The sequence below is a fragment of the Salvelinus fontinalis genome, chromosome 18, assembly GCF_029448725.1.
Source record: "Salvelinus fontinalis isolate EN_2023a chromosome 18, ASM2944872v1, whole genome shotgun sequence".
In the NCBI taxonomy this organism is placed as follows: Eukaryota; Metazoa; Chordata; class Actinopteri; order Salmoniformes; family Salmonidae; genus Salvelinus; species Salvelinus fontinalis.
This window is the reverse complement of record NC_074682.1, coordinates 51,858,390-51,877,328: the sequence shown is the minus strand read 5'-3', so window position 1 is coordinate 51,877,328 and position 18,939 is coordinate 51,858,390. Positions and strand designations below refer to the sequence as shown.

Sequence of the window (18,939 nt, the reverse complement as noted above, 5' to 3'; positions counted from 1 at the left end):
GCTGAGGGTCGGTAGTCATTTAGGCAGGTTACCTTAGTGTTCTTGGGCACAGGGACTATGATGGTCTGCTAAAAACATCTTGGTATTACAGACTCGGACAGGGAGAGGTTGAAAATGTCAGTGAAGACACAGCGCATGCTCGCAGTACACGTCCTGGTAATCCGTCTGGCCCTGCGGCCTTGTTTAAAGGTCTTACTCACATCGGCTGCGGAGAGCGTGATCACACAGTCTTCCGGAGCAGCTGGTGCTCTCATGTATATTTCAGTTTTATTTTCCTCGAAGTGAGAATAGAAGTAGTTTAGCTCATCTGGTAGGCTCGTGTCCCTGGGCAGCACTCAGCTGTGCTCCCCTTTGTAGTCTGTAATGGTTTGCAAGCCCTGCCACATCCGACGAGTGTCAGTTCCGGTGTAGAACGCTTCGATCTTAGTCCTATATTAACGTTTTGCCTGTTTGATGGTTCGTTGGAGGGCATAGTGGCATTTCTTATAAGCTTCCGGGTTAGAGTCCCACTCCTTGAAGGCGGCAACTCTACCCTTTAGCTCAGTGCGGATGTGCCTGTAATTCATGGCTTCTGGTTGGGGTATGTACGTACAGTCACTGCGGGGATGACGTCATCGATGCAATTATACAATAATAGTCACCCTTGACTAGCGTATCAATAGTAGGACTTTACATAAACACATAAACTAGTGACTACCATATCAACAGTAGGACTATACATAAACGCATAAACGAATGACTACTGTATCAACAGAAGGACAATACATAAACACATAAACTAGTGACTACCATATCAACAGTAGGACTATACATAAACACATAAACGAATGACTACTGTATCAACAGAAGGACAATACATAAACACATAAACTAATGACTACCGTATCAACAGTACAGGTGGACTATACATAAACACATAAACTAGTGACTGACATATACATGGCTAGGGTCAGTCTGTTATATCTGGAGTATTTCTCCTGTCTTATCCGGTGTCCTCTGTGAATTTAAGTATGCTCTCTCTAATTCTCTCTCTCTTTCTTTCTTTCTTTCTTTCATTTTTTCTCTCTCGGAGGACCTGAGCCCTAGGACCATGCCTCAGGACTACCTGGCCTGATGACTCCTTGCTGTCCCCAGTCCACCTGGCTGTGCTGCTGATCCAATTTCAACTGTTCTGCCTGCGACTATGGAACCCTGACCTGTTCACCGGACGTGCTACCTGTCCCAGACCTGCTGTTGTCAACTCTCTAGAGACAGCAGGAGAGGTAGAGATACTCTGAATGATCAGTTATGAAAAGCCAACTGACATTTATTTCTGAGATGCTGATCTGTTCCACCCTCGACAACCACTGTGATTATTATTATTTGACCATGCTGGTGATCTATGAACATTTGAACATCTTGGCCATGTTCTGTTATAATCTCCACCGGCACAGCCAGAAGAGGACTGGCCACCGCTCATAGCCTGGTTCCTCTCTAGGTTTCTTCCTATATTCTGGCCTTTCTATGGAGTTTTTCCTAGCTACCATGCTTCTACACCTGCATTGCTTGCTGTTTAGGGTTTTAGGCTGGGTTTCTGTACAGCACTTTGAGACATCAGCTGATGTAAGAAGGGCTATATAAATACATTTCATTTGATTTTTGCATCAACAGTATTACTATATGTAAACTAGTGGCTGACTACCATATAAACAGTAGGACTATACATAATCTAATGACTACCATACCAACAGTAGGACTGTACATAATCTAATGACTAATGTTTCAATAGTAGGACTATAAATAAACACATAAACTAATGACTACTGTATCAACAGAAGGACTATACATAAACACATAATCTAATGACTACTGTATCAACAGTAGCACTATTTATCCAGACCACTGTTGTATAAGCATTTGCTACAATGTTTAGTTTTGTGACTTGACAGCTGAAGTAGTAATATGGTACTGTATATATTTGATATGTGAAATTGGTTGTGTGCAAAGTGTTTTATGTGGTAGGAAGGTCTGCTTTGTGTCAGCTTCTTCAAACGTATGAGTCTATGCAGTCCTATGGGGTCTTGATCTTGGGGATATTGTCAGAATGTCTGATGAGCCACAGAACCTCGTCATGGGAAAAATGACAGAGCCATGAAGACAAACAATGTCTTAGAGACACAGAGAGAGAGAGAGAGAGAGAGAGAGAGAGAGAGAGAGCGAGAAGGAGAGAGCGAGAGAGAGAGAGAGATAGAACGAGAAGGAGAGAGCGAGAGAGAGAAGGAGAGAGCGAGAGAGAGAAGGAGAGAGCGAGAGAGAGAAAGAGAGTGAGAGAGAGAGAGAGACACAAACAGACAAGTTCATATTCAGCAACTGGTGTACTGTGTTACTTTCAGAGCTCTCTGTCTGCATCTATTATGGTACAGGATAGGAGGTCAACGCTAAAAGTGTCTATGTAATACATCTTTAAAGAATAGATTATGATCATATTCAAACAGACAGGGAAGCTGAACATGCAATAGATTGGCATTATTAGCCCGATGAAGTGAAATGTGTGAGTGAGTGTTGTATAGTATGAGTCCAAGGTGTCCAGGGTCATCCTCCAGGACTCAAGGCATTCCTCAAGAAACCTCTCCTCTCTCTACTGACATAGACATGATAAAAAACACACACACCTATGGTCAACGTTCTCATTAGAAAGTGGACAGACTTGTTTTTAACAGTTAAGCATATGGTTGCGCTGGCTGCTGGTCCAAATCTGTCTCGAAGGACCATGAAAAAGACTTGCACCTTGTGTCAAATGCACAGCCCATGGCTGTTTGGTGCCCTGCTATGTGAAGCTGGCCAGTAAGGTCAGGCTCAGTTTGACGGGCTGTGCAACAGGCTTTTAACGATTATTATACGGATGCTAAGGAAATCACCTGTTAACTAGGGCATGCTCCCTGCATTCTTTGATGTCTGCAACACGCCTACTGTACCTGACACGAAGAAACAGAATATGTTGTCAGTAGTAAGATATATTTGACAATAGCTTACCATCATAATACAAAAACATTACCAGACAGGGCCTTGTGTCTCAAAAATATCTTGTTGAATTCAAACCTTCGTATGAACATGGTTAAAACGGTTTACCAAAACCTTTGTCATCACTAATGGGAAACCGGGCTTTGTCATCACGAATGGGAAACCGGGCTTTGTCATCACGAATGGGAAACCGGGCTATGCCATCACTAATGGGAAACCGGACTTTGCCATCACTAATGGGAAACCGTGCTTTGCCATCACTAATGGGAAACCGGACTTTGCCATCACTAATGGGAAACTGGGCTTTGCCATCACTAATGGGAAACTGGGATTTGCCATCACTAATGGGAATCTGGGCTTTGCCATCACTAATGGGAAACTGGGATTTGCCATCACTAATGGGACACTGGGCCCAGAATAAAATAAACTTGAGTCCCAGGCCCATCACTCAGTGGACCTAGTATACAGCATGTCATAATATTGTCGTACCCTTTCAGACCATCAAAGTAGTCCTCTGTGAACTTGTGGATGTTAAGTGTCTCATCCCTGATGACGGTGAGATAAAGACTGGTGCGGAGGGACGTCTTCCACAGCTCCTGAGACGACTGGTTTGTGTTCAGACTGCCGTGACACAGCAGGAAACCCACTAGAGAGGAGAGCTCAATGGGAATACAGTGTGCAACCACTGAAGACATTTATCAGAATGCAGCATACGCCTATACCGGCTCCTGAGTCTGAAGATGAAAGCTAGTACTCACAAAGTATCCAGTGCTCCATCACCTGTAAGGACAAGTACTCATGCCATCTGTGGAAAACCCAAGTTCATAAGTCGACCCTACGGCAGTAGGATCATTCCCAGATACACTCCCGTCTGTATATATTTATAATTTTTGGGGCTCTATACACCAGCATTTTGGATATGAGATCAAATGTTTCATATGAGGCGACATTACAAAATGACACCTTTCACTTTAGGGTATGTTTATACATGTATTTTTTTACCATTTATAAATGAAAGCAGTTTATGTATCTATTTATCATAAGTGTTTGCACTAATTCACTTAACGTGTATTGCAGAAGTCAAAGGCCTATTTGGTCCCATATTCCTATGCAATGACTACATCCAGCTTGTGACTACAGACGTGTTGAATGCATTGTTTCTTTACATGTAGAAAGTCACAGGGCCTAGAAAATAACATGTAGAGAGTCACAGGGCCTAGAAAATAACATGTAGAGAGTCACAGGACCAAGAGATTAACATGTAGAGAGCCACAGGGCCTAGAAAATAACATGTAGAGAGTCACAGGGCCTAGAAAATAACATGTAGAGAGTCACAGGACCAAGAGATTAACATGTAGAGAGCCACAGGGCCTAGAAAATAACATGTAGAGAGTCACAGGGCCTAGAAAATAACATGTAGAGAGTCACAGGACCAAAAGATTAACATGTAGGGAGTCACAGGACCAAGAGATTAACATGTAGAGAGCCACAGGGCCTAGAAAATAACATGTAGAGAGTCACAGGACCAAGAGATTAACATGTAGAGAGTCACAGGACCAAGAGATTAACATGTAGGGAGTCACAGGACCAAGAGATTAACATGTAGGGAGTCACAGGGCCTAGAAAATAACATGTAGAGAGTCACAGGGCCTAGAAAATAACATGTAGAGAGTCACAGGACCAAGAGATTAACATGTAGGGACTCACAGGGCCTAGAAAATAACATGTAGAGAGTCACAGGGCCTAGAAAATAACATGTAGAGAGTCACAGGACCAAGAGATTAACATGTAGGGAGTCACAGGACCAAGATATTAACATGTAGGGAGTCACAGGACCAAGAGATTAACATGTAGGGAGTCACAGGACCAAGAGATTAACATGTAGAGAGTCACAGGACCAAGAGATTAACATGTAGGGAGTCACAGGACCAAGAGATTAACATGTAGGGAGTCACAGGACCAAGAGATTAACATGTAGGGAGTCACAGGACCAAGAGATTAACATGTAGGGAGTCACAGGACCAAGAGATTCACATGTAGGGAGTCACAGGGCCTAGAAAATAGCATATAGAGAGTCACAGGGCCTAGAAAATAACATGTAGAGTGTCAAAGGACCAAGAGATTAACATGTAGAGAGTCACAGGACCAAGAGATTAACATGTAGGGAGTCACAGGGCCTAGAAAATAGCATGTAGAGAGTCACAGGGCCTAGAAAATAACATGTAGAGTGTCAAAGGACCAAGAGATTAACATGTAGAGAGTCAAAGGACCAAGAGATTAAAATGTAGGGAGTCACAGGGCCTAGAAAATAACATGTAGAGAGTCACAGGGCCTAGAAAATAACATGTAGAGAGTCACAGGACCAAGAGATTAACATGTAGGGAGTCACAGGACCAAGCGATGAACATGTAGGGAGTCACAGGACCAAGAGATTAACATGTAGGGAGTCACAGGACCAAGAGATTAACATGTAGGGAGTCACAGGACCAAGAGATTAACATGTAGAGCACAGGTGTCAAACTCATTCCACGGGGGGCCGAGTGTCTGCGGGTTTTCGCTCCTCCCTTGTACTTGATTGATGAATTAACATCACTAATTAGTTAGGAACTCCCCACACCTGGTTGTCTAGGGCTTTATTGAAAGGAAAAACCAAAAACCTGCAGACACTAGGCCCTCCGTGGAATGAGTTTGACACCCCTGATGTAGAGAGTCACAGGACCAAGAGATTAACATGTAGCGAGTCACAGGACCAAGAGATTAACATGTAGAGAGTCACAGGGCCCAGAGATTAACATGTAGAGAGTCACATGGCCCAGAGATTAACATGTAGAGAGTCACAGGGCCCAGAGATAAACATGTAGAGAGTCACAGGGCCCAGAGATTAACATGTAGAGAGTCACAGGGCCCAGAGATTAACATGTAGAGAGTCACGGGGCCCAGAGATGAACGTGTAGAGAGGCACAGGGCCCAGAGATTAACATGTAGAGAGTCACAGGGCCCAGAGATTAATAGGTAGAGAGTCACAGGGCCCAGAGATTAACATGTAGAAGGTCACAGGGCCCAGAGATTAACAGGTAGAGAGTCACAGGGCCCAGAGACTAACAGTGAACATAGAGCGCATTGGTACTTCAAAGACTTCAGCAGCTCCCTTTGAAAATCAACATCCTGGACATGGAAAGGGCAGTCAAGAGAGGAGGAGAGGAGAGGAAAATAAAATAGGAAAAGAGAAGAGAAGAGAGAGAGAATAGAAGAAAATAGAACAGAGCAGGACAGAGCAGAACACAGAAGAACAGAGCAGAGCCAAACAGCAGAGCGGAACAGAGCGGGGAAAAAAGAGCGGAATATAGCGGAGCAGAGCGGAACAGAACAGAGCGGAACAGAGCGGAACAGAGCGGAACAGAGCGGAACAGAACAGAGCGGAACAGAGCGGAACAGAGCGGAACAGAGCGGGGAAAAAAGAGCGGAACATGGCGGAGCAGAGCGGAACAGAACAGAGCAGAGGAGAAGAGACAAAGAGAAAAGAAAACTGATTCAAGGAGAAAGGGGGAAGGGACAGTGTCACGGAGTCACAGGAGACAACATCCAGAGGAGAGGAGAACAGAAGAGAAGAGGGGAAGAGAGGAGATAAAGGGGGGTCTCACGGTGTCGCATGTGGCAGGCTCCAGCATGGTAGCGGGTTTCGCTGAGGAGACTAAGATGCGCTGTTCCACTGTTCTGCTGGAAGGTTCCTCCTGGGGTGCAACATCTGCAGGGACAGCAGGGCCTCCATCACAGCCTGGGAAGAGAGGGGGAGAAGGGTGGGGAAGGAGGGATAAGGTGGGAGGGAGAGGGTGGGCGCGAGAACAGTGCAAACTGGCTCTAACCAGAATAGAAAGAGTGGGAGGCCCCGCTGCACAACTGAGCAAGAGGACAAGTACATTAGTACACTAGTTTGAGAAACAGACGCCTCACAAGACCTCAACTGACAGCTTCATTAAATAGTACCCGCATAACACCAGTATCAACGTCAACAGTGAAGAGGCAACTCCAGGATGCTGGCCTTCTAGGCAGAGTGGCAAAGAAAAAGCCATATCTTTCTCCAGTGTCTGTTTTATTTTGCCCATCTTAATCTTTACTTTTTATTGGCCAGTCTGAGATATGACTTTTTCTTTGTAACTCTGTCTCCTTTCTCAGAACAAGAATATACACAAGTTTCAGAACAATGCCTTTTGTTTCTGGCCATTTTGAGCCTGTAATCGATCCCATAAACGCTGACGCTCCAGATACTCAACGTCTAAAGAAGGCCAGTTTAATTGCTTCTTGAATCAGGACAACAGTTTTCAGCTGTGCTAACATAATTGCAAATTGGTTTTCTAATGATCAATTAGCCATTTAAAATTATTAACTTGGGTGAGCTAACACAATGTGCCATTGGAACACAGGAGTGATGGTTGCTGATAATGGGCCTCTGTAAACCTGTGTAGATATTCCATGTAATTTACAACATTAACAATGTCTACACTGTATTTCTAATTTATTTTATTTTATTTTAATGGACCAAACAATTTGCTTTTCTCTCAAAAACAAGAATATTTCCTAGTAAATATATGTACCCTAGTGAATATACCCAGATGAATACACCCTAGTGAATATACCCTAGTGAATATACCCTAGTGAACATACAGTTAACATTACCTTAGTCGATATTCCTTAGTGAATATACCCTAGTGAATATACCCTAGTGAATATGCCCTAGTGAATATACCCTAGTGAATATACCCTAGTGAATACACCCTAGTGAATACACCCTAGTGAATACACCCAGATAAATACACACTAGTGAAAATACCCTCGTGAATATACCCTAGTGAACATACAGTTAACATTACCGTAGTCGATATTCCTTAGTGAATATACCCTAGTGAATATACTCTAGTGAATATACCCTAGTGAATATACCCTAGTGAATATACTCTCGTGAATATACCCTAGTGAATATACCCTAGTGAATATACCCTAGTGAACATACAGTTAACATTACCTTAGTCGATATTCCTTAGTGAATATACCCTAGTGAATATACTCTAGTGAATATACCCTAGTGAATATACCCTAGTGAATATACCCTAGTGAATATACCCTAGTGAACATACCCTAGTGAATATACCCTAGTGAATATACTCTCGTGAATATACCCTTGTGAATATACCCTAGTGAATATACTCTCGTGAATACACCCTAGTGAATACACAGTTAACATTACCTTAGTCGATATTCCTTAGTGAATATACCCCCTGACTATACCCTAGTGAATATACTCTAGTGAATATACCCTAGTGAATATACCCTAGTGAATATACCCTAGTGAATATATCCAGATGAATATACCCTAGTGAATATACCCTAGTGAAAATACCCTAGTGAATATAACCTAGTGAAAATACCCAAGTGAAGATTCCCTAGTGAATATACCCTAGTGAATATACCCTAGTGAATATACTCTCGTGAATATACCCTAGTGAATATACCCTAGTGAATATACTCTCGTGAATATACCCTAGTGAACATACAGTTAACATTACCTCAGTCGATATTCCTTAGTGAATATACCCTAGTGAATTTACTCTAGTGAATATACTCTAGTGAATATACCCTAGTGAAAATACCCTAGTGAAAATAACCTAGTGAATATACCCAAGTGAAGATTCCCTAGTGAATATACCCTAGTGAATATACCCTAGTGAACATACAGTTAACATTACCTTAGTCGATATTCCTTAGTGAATATACCCTAGTGAATATGCTCTAGTGAATATACCCTAGTGAATATACCCTAGTGAATATACTCTCGTGAATACACCCTAGTGAATATACCCTAGTGAATATACAGTTAACATTACCTTAGTCAATACTCCGTGGTGAATATACCCTAGTGAATATACCCTAGTGAATATACCCTAGTGAAGTAACCCTGGTGAATATATCCAGATGAATACACCCTAGTGAATATACCCTGGTGAATATACCCTAGTGAAAATACCCTAGTCAATATAACCTAGTGAATATACCCACGTGAAAATGCCCTATTGAATATACCCTAGTGAATATACCCTATTGAATACACCCTAGTGAAAATTCCATATTGAATATACCCTAGTGAATATACCCTAATGAATATACCCTAGTGAATATATCCAGATGAATATACCCTAGTGAATATACCCTAGTGAATATACCCTAGTGAAAATACCCTAGTGAATTTACCCTAGTGAATATACCCAAGTGAAATGCCCTAGTGAATATAAGCTAGTGAATATACCCTAATGAACATACAGTTATCATTACCTTAGTCGATATTCCTTAGTGAATATACCCTAGTGAATATACCCTAGTGAATATACCCTAGTGAATATACCCTAGTGAATATACCCTAGTGAATATACCCTAGTGAATATACCCTAGTGAATATACCCTAGTGAATATACCCTAGTGAATATACTCTCGGGAATACACCCTAGTGAATATACCCTAGTGAACATACAGTTAACATTACCTTAGTCGATATTCCTTAGTGAATATACCCTAGTGAATATACCCTAGTGAATATGCTCTAGTGAATATACCCTAGTGAAAATACCCTAGTGAATATAACCTAGTGAATATACCCACGTGAAAATGCCCTAGTGAATATACCCTGGTGAATATACCCTATTGAATACACCCTAGTGAAAATACCATAGTGAATATACCCTAGTGAATATACTCTAGTGAACATACCCTAGTCAATATACCCGAGTGAAAATACCCTAGTCAATATACGCCTGTCAATATACCCTAGCGAATATACCCAGATGAATAGACCCTAGTGAATATACCCTAGTGAACATACAGTTGACATTACCATAGTGTGAGGTCCGAACTCCTCAGTGAGTTTCTTCATGGGCAGTTCATTCTTCAGAAACATCTGAGCCAGGCGGGGATACGCAGGGTCACTGGAGGATCAATCAATTAATCACGCATGACTTAGCCAATCAACCACACATGTATGCATGTATACACTTACACTGTCATGTACAGCAATAAGTCATACAAACAGCAGTACCCTGTGTTGGCATCAGCCACACAAAAAGTGAATCAGATTCCCCATTCTGTCATTACTACTTACCCGTTTTTGATTAGGAGATGAAGGAGAGGCATTCTCCACTACTGTGGTGTTACACCTCTCCTTCTAAACTCCGTTAGCTTGATCACAACTCTCTATCTCCAAGCTACTGAGGCGTATTATAAAGGGACTGGTGGAAAATTGCTGTGACATTCAATTTCTTTGTTCCCTGTTGTATTTCCTCCTCCTCGGCATCTTTGATCAATATAAACTTCCTCCTGCCGTTTTGTAGATATAAATAAATATGGCATGAAATGGGAAGACTCAAAATGTCAGTGTACTGCTTTTCACTCTGGGAAAGGTTGGACAGGAAGGGACAGATGTGTTGTTACTGCCAATTAACCAGTTATTAGTTGAGGAGACAACTGTGTGCAATTATGGGTAATCATCTTTGAGATGCATGGCTATATCGATGGCTGAGAGAAGTATAGTTGTCGTGACTGGGCAGTTGCTTAGCTTACGCTATTGCCATCCTGATGAGAACATCAGATTTAAAAAAAAATCATAAATGTATGTTGAAATGCCATCCTCCATTGAATGAGTGTAAAAAGCCTATGTCTGATTATTTCTAGCATGAATTGAATTGAGAGTGAAATGAGCTTGCAGTGTGAGTATGTGATCTGGTTATATATTTGCATATGAAAATAAATTAATTCATTGTCTGTTCAGAAATGTCAATGAAAGAATATAATTTTCAATGAGGACTGTTTCCATTCTATTCTTAAATTTGTATGCCGAATCCCTTCCTGAATCGACTGTCTTTAAATAGATGGTAGATGTAACCAGTCTTACCTGTTTCCGTTGGGCGTCTCATGAGCACAGTTGTATATGGCCATCAGGACCTTCATCAATACGTGACAACATGACAACGATGGACGTGTAGGTGACAATGAGCTCCAGGTAGTTCTTGGTGAAGTAAAAATGGACTGCCTGATGAATGAATTACTGAATTACTGAATGAGTGAGTTAGTGAGTGACTTAATGAATTGCTGAAATACTGAATGAATGAATGAATAGATGAATGAGTAAGTGATTCGATTATTGAATTACTGAATGAATTAATGATGCGGGTTACAAAGTAGGTTAACATGATAACTAACTTACAAGTTATCATGTGCTGTGTGACACCTACGGTGGCCCTAAGGGACAAATCCACTAGCGTTGAATTTTATTCAGCAGTTCATAAATATGATCCTGAAAAAGTGTTAGTCTGTAGTCAGAACACAGACTCGGTACAGCCAGGAGAGACGTCAAATAATGCAGTGGGTTGATGCATTCATGTTGCTCTGTAACAGTACAGACGTCAAATAATGCAATGGGTTGATGCATTCATGTTGCTCTGTAACAGTACAGACGTCAAATAATGCAGTGGGTTGATGCATTCATGTTGCTCTGTAACAGTACAGACGTCAAATAATGCAGTGGGTTGATGTATTCATGTTGCTCTGTAACAGTACAGACGTCAAATAATGCAGTGGGTTGATGCATTCATGTTGCTCTGTAACAGTACAGACGTCAAATAATGCAGTGGGTTGATGCATTCATGTTGCTCTGTAACAGTACAGACGTCAAATAATGCAGTGGGTTGATGCATTCATGTTGCTCTGTAACAGTACAGACGTCAAATAATTCAGTGGGTTGATGCATTCATGTTGCTCTGTAACAGTACAGACGTCAAATAATGCAGTGGGTTGATGCATTCATGTTGCTCTGTAACAGTACAGACGTCAAATAATGCAGTGGGTTGATGTATTCATGTTGCTCTGTAACAGTACAGACGTCAAATAATGCAGTGGGTTGATGCATTCATGTTGCTCTGTAACAGTACAGACGTCAAATAATGCAGTGGGTTGATGTATTCATGTTGCTCTGTAACAGTACAGATGTCAAATAATTCAGTGGAACAGTACAGATGTCAAATAATTCAGTGGAACACTACAGACGTCAAATAATTCAGTGGGTTGATGCATTCATGTTGCTCTGTAACAGTACAGATGTCAAATAATTCAGTGGAACAGTACAGATGTCAAATAATTCAGACGAACAGTACAGACGTCAAATAATGCAGTGGAACAGTACAGATGGCAACAGGGAATTAACACCTGCTAGTCATGGCTATCCTCATAGGTGACTCGTCACCTGGATTCAGTCTTCTGTAGCAAAATTTTAAATGTAGTGTTTTGCATTATATAAAAGTAGAGACTCAGAGCTACAAAATGGTATATCATACACTGCAGTTGAGGAACAATGGGAAAGTAATTCTGCTTTGAAAGTTGATCAACTTGTAAACTCACTTTTGAGAAAATCGCCTTTGAATGTTTTGCTATCTGGTGAAGAGGTCTTCTTTGTCTACACCCATTCAGCATCGTTCACACCCTCTTAAGCTTTAGCCCCACCCATCACGTTAGGCTCTCAAAGCACACACTTGGCGCTCTGGACGATGATTTGTTTACCTCCTGGATAACATGAAAACAGCCTAACCAGCTCTGCTGGCAACAATTTCATTACGCTTTTTTGCAGACGTTTACTGACACCGGCCATATTCAACAGGTGTTGTACACACGTCACGTAATTAACTAACGAGCCAGCCAGTCAACGTTAGGCAGTTAAACAATAAACAGTGCCAACAATGGCACAGTGCTGGGAGCTAACCAACCATGTTCAATGTAAGCTAGCTACCTAGAATAGCACACAGCTCTGGGAAATGAAAAATAACATCAGCTAGGGAGCCAGCAGCTAACGTTAGCTAGCTAGCTAACAGTACACTTTAGCTTGAAATGAAACTACTTTCTGTCAAAATTAGAAATCAAATCAAATCAAATTTTATTTGTCACATACACATGGTTAGCAGATGTTAATGCGAGTGTAGCGAAATGCTTGTGCTTCTAGTTCCAGCCATGCAGTAATATCTAACAAGTAATCTAACAATTTCACAACAACTACCTTATACACACAAGTGTAAAGTAATAAATAAGAATATGTACATAAAAATATATTGATGAGCGATGGCCGAACGGCATAGGCAAGATGCAGTAGATGGTATAGAGTACAGTATATACATATGAGAAGAGTAATGTAGGGTATGTAAACATTATATAAAGTGCATTGTTTAGTGGCTAGTGATACATTTATTACATCCAATGTTTAATTATTAAAGTGGCTAGAGATTTGAGTAAGTATGTTGGCAGCAGCCACTCAATGTTAGTAATGGCTGTTTAACAGTCTGATGGCCTTGAGATAGAAGCTGTTTTTCAGTCTTTCGGTCCCAGCTTTGATGCGCCTGTACTGACCTCACCTTCTGGATGATAGCGGGGTGAACAGGCAGTGGCTCGGGTGGTTGTTGTCCTTGATGATCTTTTTGGCCTTCCTGTGACATCGGGTGGTGTAGGTGTCCTGGAGGGCAGGTAGTTTGCCACCTGTGATGTGTTGTGCAGACCTCACTACCCTCTGGAGAGCCTTGCGGTTGTGGGCGGAGCAGTTGCCGTACCAGGCGGTGATACAGCCCGACAGGACGCTCTCGATTGTGCATCTGTAAAAGTTTGAGTGTTTTGGTGACAAGCCTAATTTCTTAGAAGGCTACTGTGCCTTCTTCACCACGCTGTCTGTGTGGGTGAACCATTTCAGTTTGTCCATGATGTGTACGCCGAGGAACTTAAAACTTTCCACCTTCTCCACTACTGTCCCGTCGATGTGGATAGTGGGCTGCAACCTCTGCTGTTTCCTGAAGTCCACGATCATCTCCTTTGTTTTGTTGACATTGAGTGTGAGGTTATTTTCCACTCCGAGGGCCCTCACCTCCTCCCTGTAGGCCATCTCATTGTTGTTGGTAATCAAGTCTACCACTGTAGTGTCGTCTTGATGATTGAGTTGGGGGTGTGCATGGCCACACAGTCATGGGTGAACAGGGAGTACAGGAGAGGGCTGAGAACGCACCCTTATGGGGCCCCAGTGTTGAGGATCAGCGGGGTGGAGATTTTGTTTCCTACCCTCATCACCTGGGAGCGGCCTGTCAGGAAGTCTAGGATCTAGATGCACAGGGCAGGGTCGAGACCCAGGGTCTGAGCTGAGCTGTAGTCGATGAACAGCATTCTTGCATAGTTATTCCTCTTGTCCAGATGGGTTAGGGCAGTGTGCAGTGTAATTGCGATTGCGTCGTCTGTGGCTCTATTGGGGTGGTAAGCAAATTGGACTGGATCTAGGGTGTCAGGTAAGGTGGAAGTGATATGATCCTTGACTAGTCTCTTAAAGCACTTCATGATGACGGAAGTGAGTGCTACAGGGCGATAGTCATTTAGCTCAGTTACCTTAGCTTTCTTGGGAACAGGGACAATGGTGGCCATCTTGGAGCATGTGAGCACAGCAGACTGGGATTGGGATTGATTGAATATGTCCGTAAACACACCAGCCAGCTGGTCTGCGCATGCTCTGAGGACGCGGCTAGGGATGCCACGGGTTAACACGTTTAAATATTTTACTCACGTTGGCTGCAGTGAAGGAGAGCCCGCAGGTTTTGGTAGCGGGCCATGTCAGTGGCATTGTATTGTTCTCAAAGCGAGCAAATAAGTTGTTTAGTTTGTCTTGGAGCAAGACATCGTGGTCCATGACGGGGCTGGTTTTCTTTTTGTAGTCCGTGATTGACTGTAGACCCTGCCACATATCTCTCGTGTCTGACTCTATTTTGTCTCTATACTCATGCTTAGCTTGTTTGATTGCCTTGCGGAGGGAATAGCTACACTGTTTGTATTCGGTCATGTTTCCGGTCGCCTTGCCCTGATTAAAAGCCGTGGTTCACGCTTTCAGTTTTGCGCAAATGCTGCCCTCAATCCACAGTTTCTGGTTGGGGAAGGTTTTAATTGTCGCTGTGGGTACAACATCACCGATGCACTTGCTAATAAACTCTCTCACCGAATCAGCGTATTCATCAATGTTGTGTTCCAACGCTATGCGGAACATATCCCAGTCCACGTGATCGAAGCAATCTTAAAGCGTGGAATCCGATTAGTCGGACCAGCATTGAACAGACCTGAGCACGGGCGTTTCCTGTTTGAATTTCTGTCTATTGGCTGGGAGCAGCAAAATAGAGTCGTGGTCAGATTTTCCGAAAGGAGGGCGGGCGAGGGCTTGGTATGCATCGCAGAAGTTAGAATAACAATGAATTAGGGTATTGCCAGCCCGGGTCGCGCATTCGATATGCTGATCAAATTTACGGAGCCCTGTTTTCAGATTTGTTAATCATAAAGCATACACCCCCGCCCCTCTTCTTACCAGATAGATGTTTGTTTCTGTCGGCGCGATGTGTGAAGAAACCAGGTGGCTGGACTGACTCTGATTACGGATCCCTAGTGAGCCATGTTTCCGTGAAACAAAGAAAGTTACAGTCTCTGATGTCTCTCTGGAAGGCAACCCTTGCTCGGATTTCGTCTACCTTGTGGTCAAGAGACTGGATGCCTTGTGGTCAAGAGACTGGATATTGGCGAGTAGTATACTCGGGAGCGGTCGGCGATGTGTCCGTCTACGGAGCCTGACCAGAAGACCACTCCGTCTGCCCCTTCTGCGGCGCCGTTGTTTTGGATTGCCGACTGGGATCCGATCCATTGTCCTAGGTGGTGGACCAAACAGAGGACCCGCTTCGGGAAAGTCGTATTCCTGGTCGTAATGTTGGTGAGTTAACGTTGCTCTTATATCCATTAGTTCTTCTCAGCTGTATGTAATAAAACTTAAGATTTCCTCGGGTAACAATGTAAGAAATAATACATAAAAAAACTAAATACTGCACAGTTTCCTAAGAACGCGAAGCGAGGCGGCCATCTCTGTCGGCGCTGGAAGCTAGGTCCGTGTAATATCTGAAAATGTAACGTTAGCTAGCTAACGCTAGACTATTTTACCTGTGTACATCATTGTGCATGGACGAGTCTCCCTGTCAGGAATGCCATGCCACGGTTACCCTTAGTTTGAAGATGTAATCAGGAGACAGGTGATTCCTCCATCTTTTTAGCTATCATACTCTAATTCCACTGATTTCAAAACATGATCCTCCAGAAAGTGGAGAGCCACACTTATGCATTTCCACTACACAATACATTTTAAAAAAAGCTATTTGAGTTATGTGTTCATTATGTATTATACAGGCTTTATAGAAATGCAACAGCCAAAGGGCCTCCCAAGTGGCGCAGCGGTCTAAGGCTGTACCACTCGAGATTCTGGGTTCGAGACCAGGCTCTGTCGCAGCCGGCCGCGACCTGGAGACCCACGGGGCGGCGCACAATTGGCCCAGCATTGTCTGGGTTAGGAGAGGGTTCGGCCGGCAGGGATGTCCTTGTCCCATTGCGCACTAGTGACTCCTGTGGCAGGCTGGGAGCAGTGCACGCCAGGTGTTTCCTTTGATACATTGGTGCGGCTGGATTCCAGGTTAAGAAGCAGTGCAGCTTGGTTGGGTTGAGTCCATATGGGAGTTGCAGTGACGAGACAAGACTGTAACTACCTATTGGATACCACGAAATAGTGGGTTAAAAAAGAAATGCCACAAAATTGGGTGAGACGTCATAGTGCATTATTTTGTTGTATCATCATTAAGATATTTTTCTATTTTCTATTCTGAAATTGGGTGACATATTGATGTGTTTTATATTATTATCATCATAATACTCTTTATTATTACATGACCACCCTACAAACCTTCATCACAGGAAGGAGGCACAGGACACAATTTCCTCTGTACAATAAAATAACTCGATTTGACTCCCCTTAAAAGTATATTATTTCAGTTGGGGGAGAAAAACAAACACTTTATATGTTAATCCAGTTTGGAAATGTTTTTGTTTTGTGCTTTGAATACTAATGCAGTAATACCTGGATGGAACAGTTCCTCATATTTAATTTATTCCAGAACATCAACTAATGAAGGGCTTGATGATTAGTTGACCTGCAATACATAAAATAAGTGGACCTGGCTGGGGGTACTGGAAGAGAGGTTTGGGAAACACTGGTATAGAAAGACTCACCCTGAACTCCATGCCATCTATGAAGAAGCACTGGCAGGAAACAATTGTATTCAGCAGTTCATAAACACGATCCTGAAAATGTGAGCAAGACAAAAAAGCCGCAAAAGGTGGGCCGAACAGGCCCCCATTAACATCTCGTAGGCTAATGCGATTAGCATGGGGTTGTAAGTAACAACAACATTTCCCAGGATATAGACATATCTGATATTGGCAGAAAGTTTACATTCGTGTTAATCTAACTGCACTGTCCAATTTACAGTAGCTATTACAGTGAACGAATACCATACTATTGTTTGAGGAGAGTGCACAATTTTGAACATGAAAGGCACTGGTTCATTGGATCAGTCTAAAACTTTGCGAATATACTGCTATACTGCTCAAAATTGCACCTGGGCTGGAATAATACATTATGGCCTTTCTCTTGTATTTCAAAGATGATGGTACAAAGAAAATACAAAAGAACCATCAGTTTTTTCTTTCTATTATCTTTTACCAGATCTATTGTGTTACATTTCCACAAACTTCAAAGTGTTTCCTCTCAAATGGTACCAAGAATATGCATATTCAGGGCCTGAGCTACAGGCAGTTAGATTTGGGTATGTCATTTTAGGCGAAAATTGGCGGATTCTTAACATCGATGGGGCTGCAGTGGAGTGGGTAGAGAGTTTCAAGTACCTTTGTGTCCACATCACCAACAAACTATCATGGGCCAAACACACCAAGACAATCGTGAAGAGGGCACGACAACACCTTTTCCCCCTCAGGAGACTGAAAAGATTTGTGTGGGTCCCCAGATCCTCAAAAAGTTCTACAGCTGCACCATCGAGAGCATCCTGACCGGTTGGTATGGCAACTACTTGGCATTTGACCATAAGGTGCTACAGAGGGTAGTGCGTATGGCTTTGTACATCACTGGGTCCAAGCTTCCTGCCATTCAGGACCTATATACTAGGATATATTAGGAAAGCTAAAAAAAGTGTCAAAGACTCCAGTCACCCAAGTCATAGACTGTCCTCTCTGCTACCGCACGTCAAGCGGTACCAGAGCGCCAAGTCTAGGACCAAAAGGCTCCTTAACAGCTTCTACCCCCAAGCCGTAAGACTTCTGAACAATTAATCAAATGGCCACCGGACTATTTACATTGACCCCCCCTTGACACTGCTGCTACTCGCTGTTATTATCTATTCCTAGTCACGTCATCACCTACCTACATGTACAAATTACTTCGACTAACCTGTACCCCCTCATATTGACTCGGTACCGGTACCCCCTGTATATGACCTCATTATTGTTATTTTATTGTGTTCATTTTTAATAATTTGATTTGGTAAATATTTTCTTATCTCTTCTTGAACTGCTCTGTTGGTTAAAGGCTTTTAATTAAGTAAGCATTTCACGGTAAGGTTGTTGTATATGGCACATGTGACTAATGAAGTTTGATTTAGTTTGAAGTCATAGTAACGGGACATGGTGGTCATCACCTCAGACTCCTGTATCTGGATGCCTGTCAGATGCTGCTGCTTTCATTAATGATAACAATTCAAATCAGATTAGACACATTTGTCAGATGATCATTATATATATAAAATGTATACAATTATTGTGGTGGATTGAGTGTAGCTACTTACACGGTTTCCCCTGAAGTTGCTGTTGAGGAGCTTCTTGTTGATGTTCTTGTTGATGTAATTGAAAGATGCTTCCATGGTCTTGTCCATCAGGTATTGTGGCCGAAGCTTGGAACAGAACCGAGCATGTCTGGAACAGAACCGAGCATGTCTGGAACAGAACCGAGCATGT

General features: G+C 42.6%; 1 pseudogene; it reads right to left on the bottom strand.

The window, feature by feature from the left end:
- Positions 1 to 18,939, bottom strand: part of LOC129816056 (uncharacterized) — a 122,920-nt pseudogene that overhangs the window by 14,498 nt on the left and 89,483 nt on the right.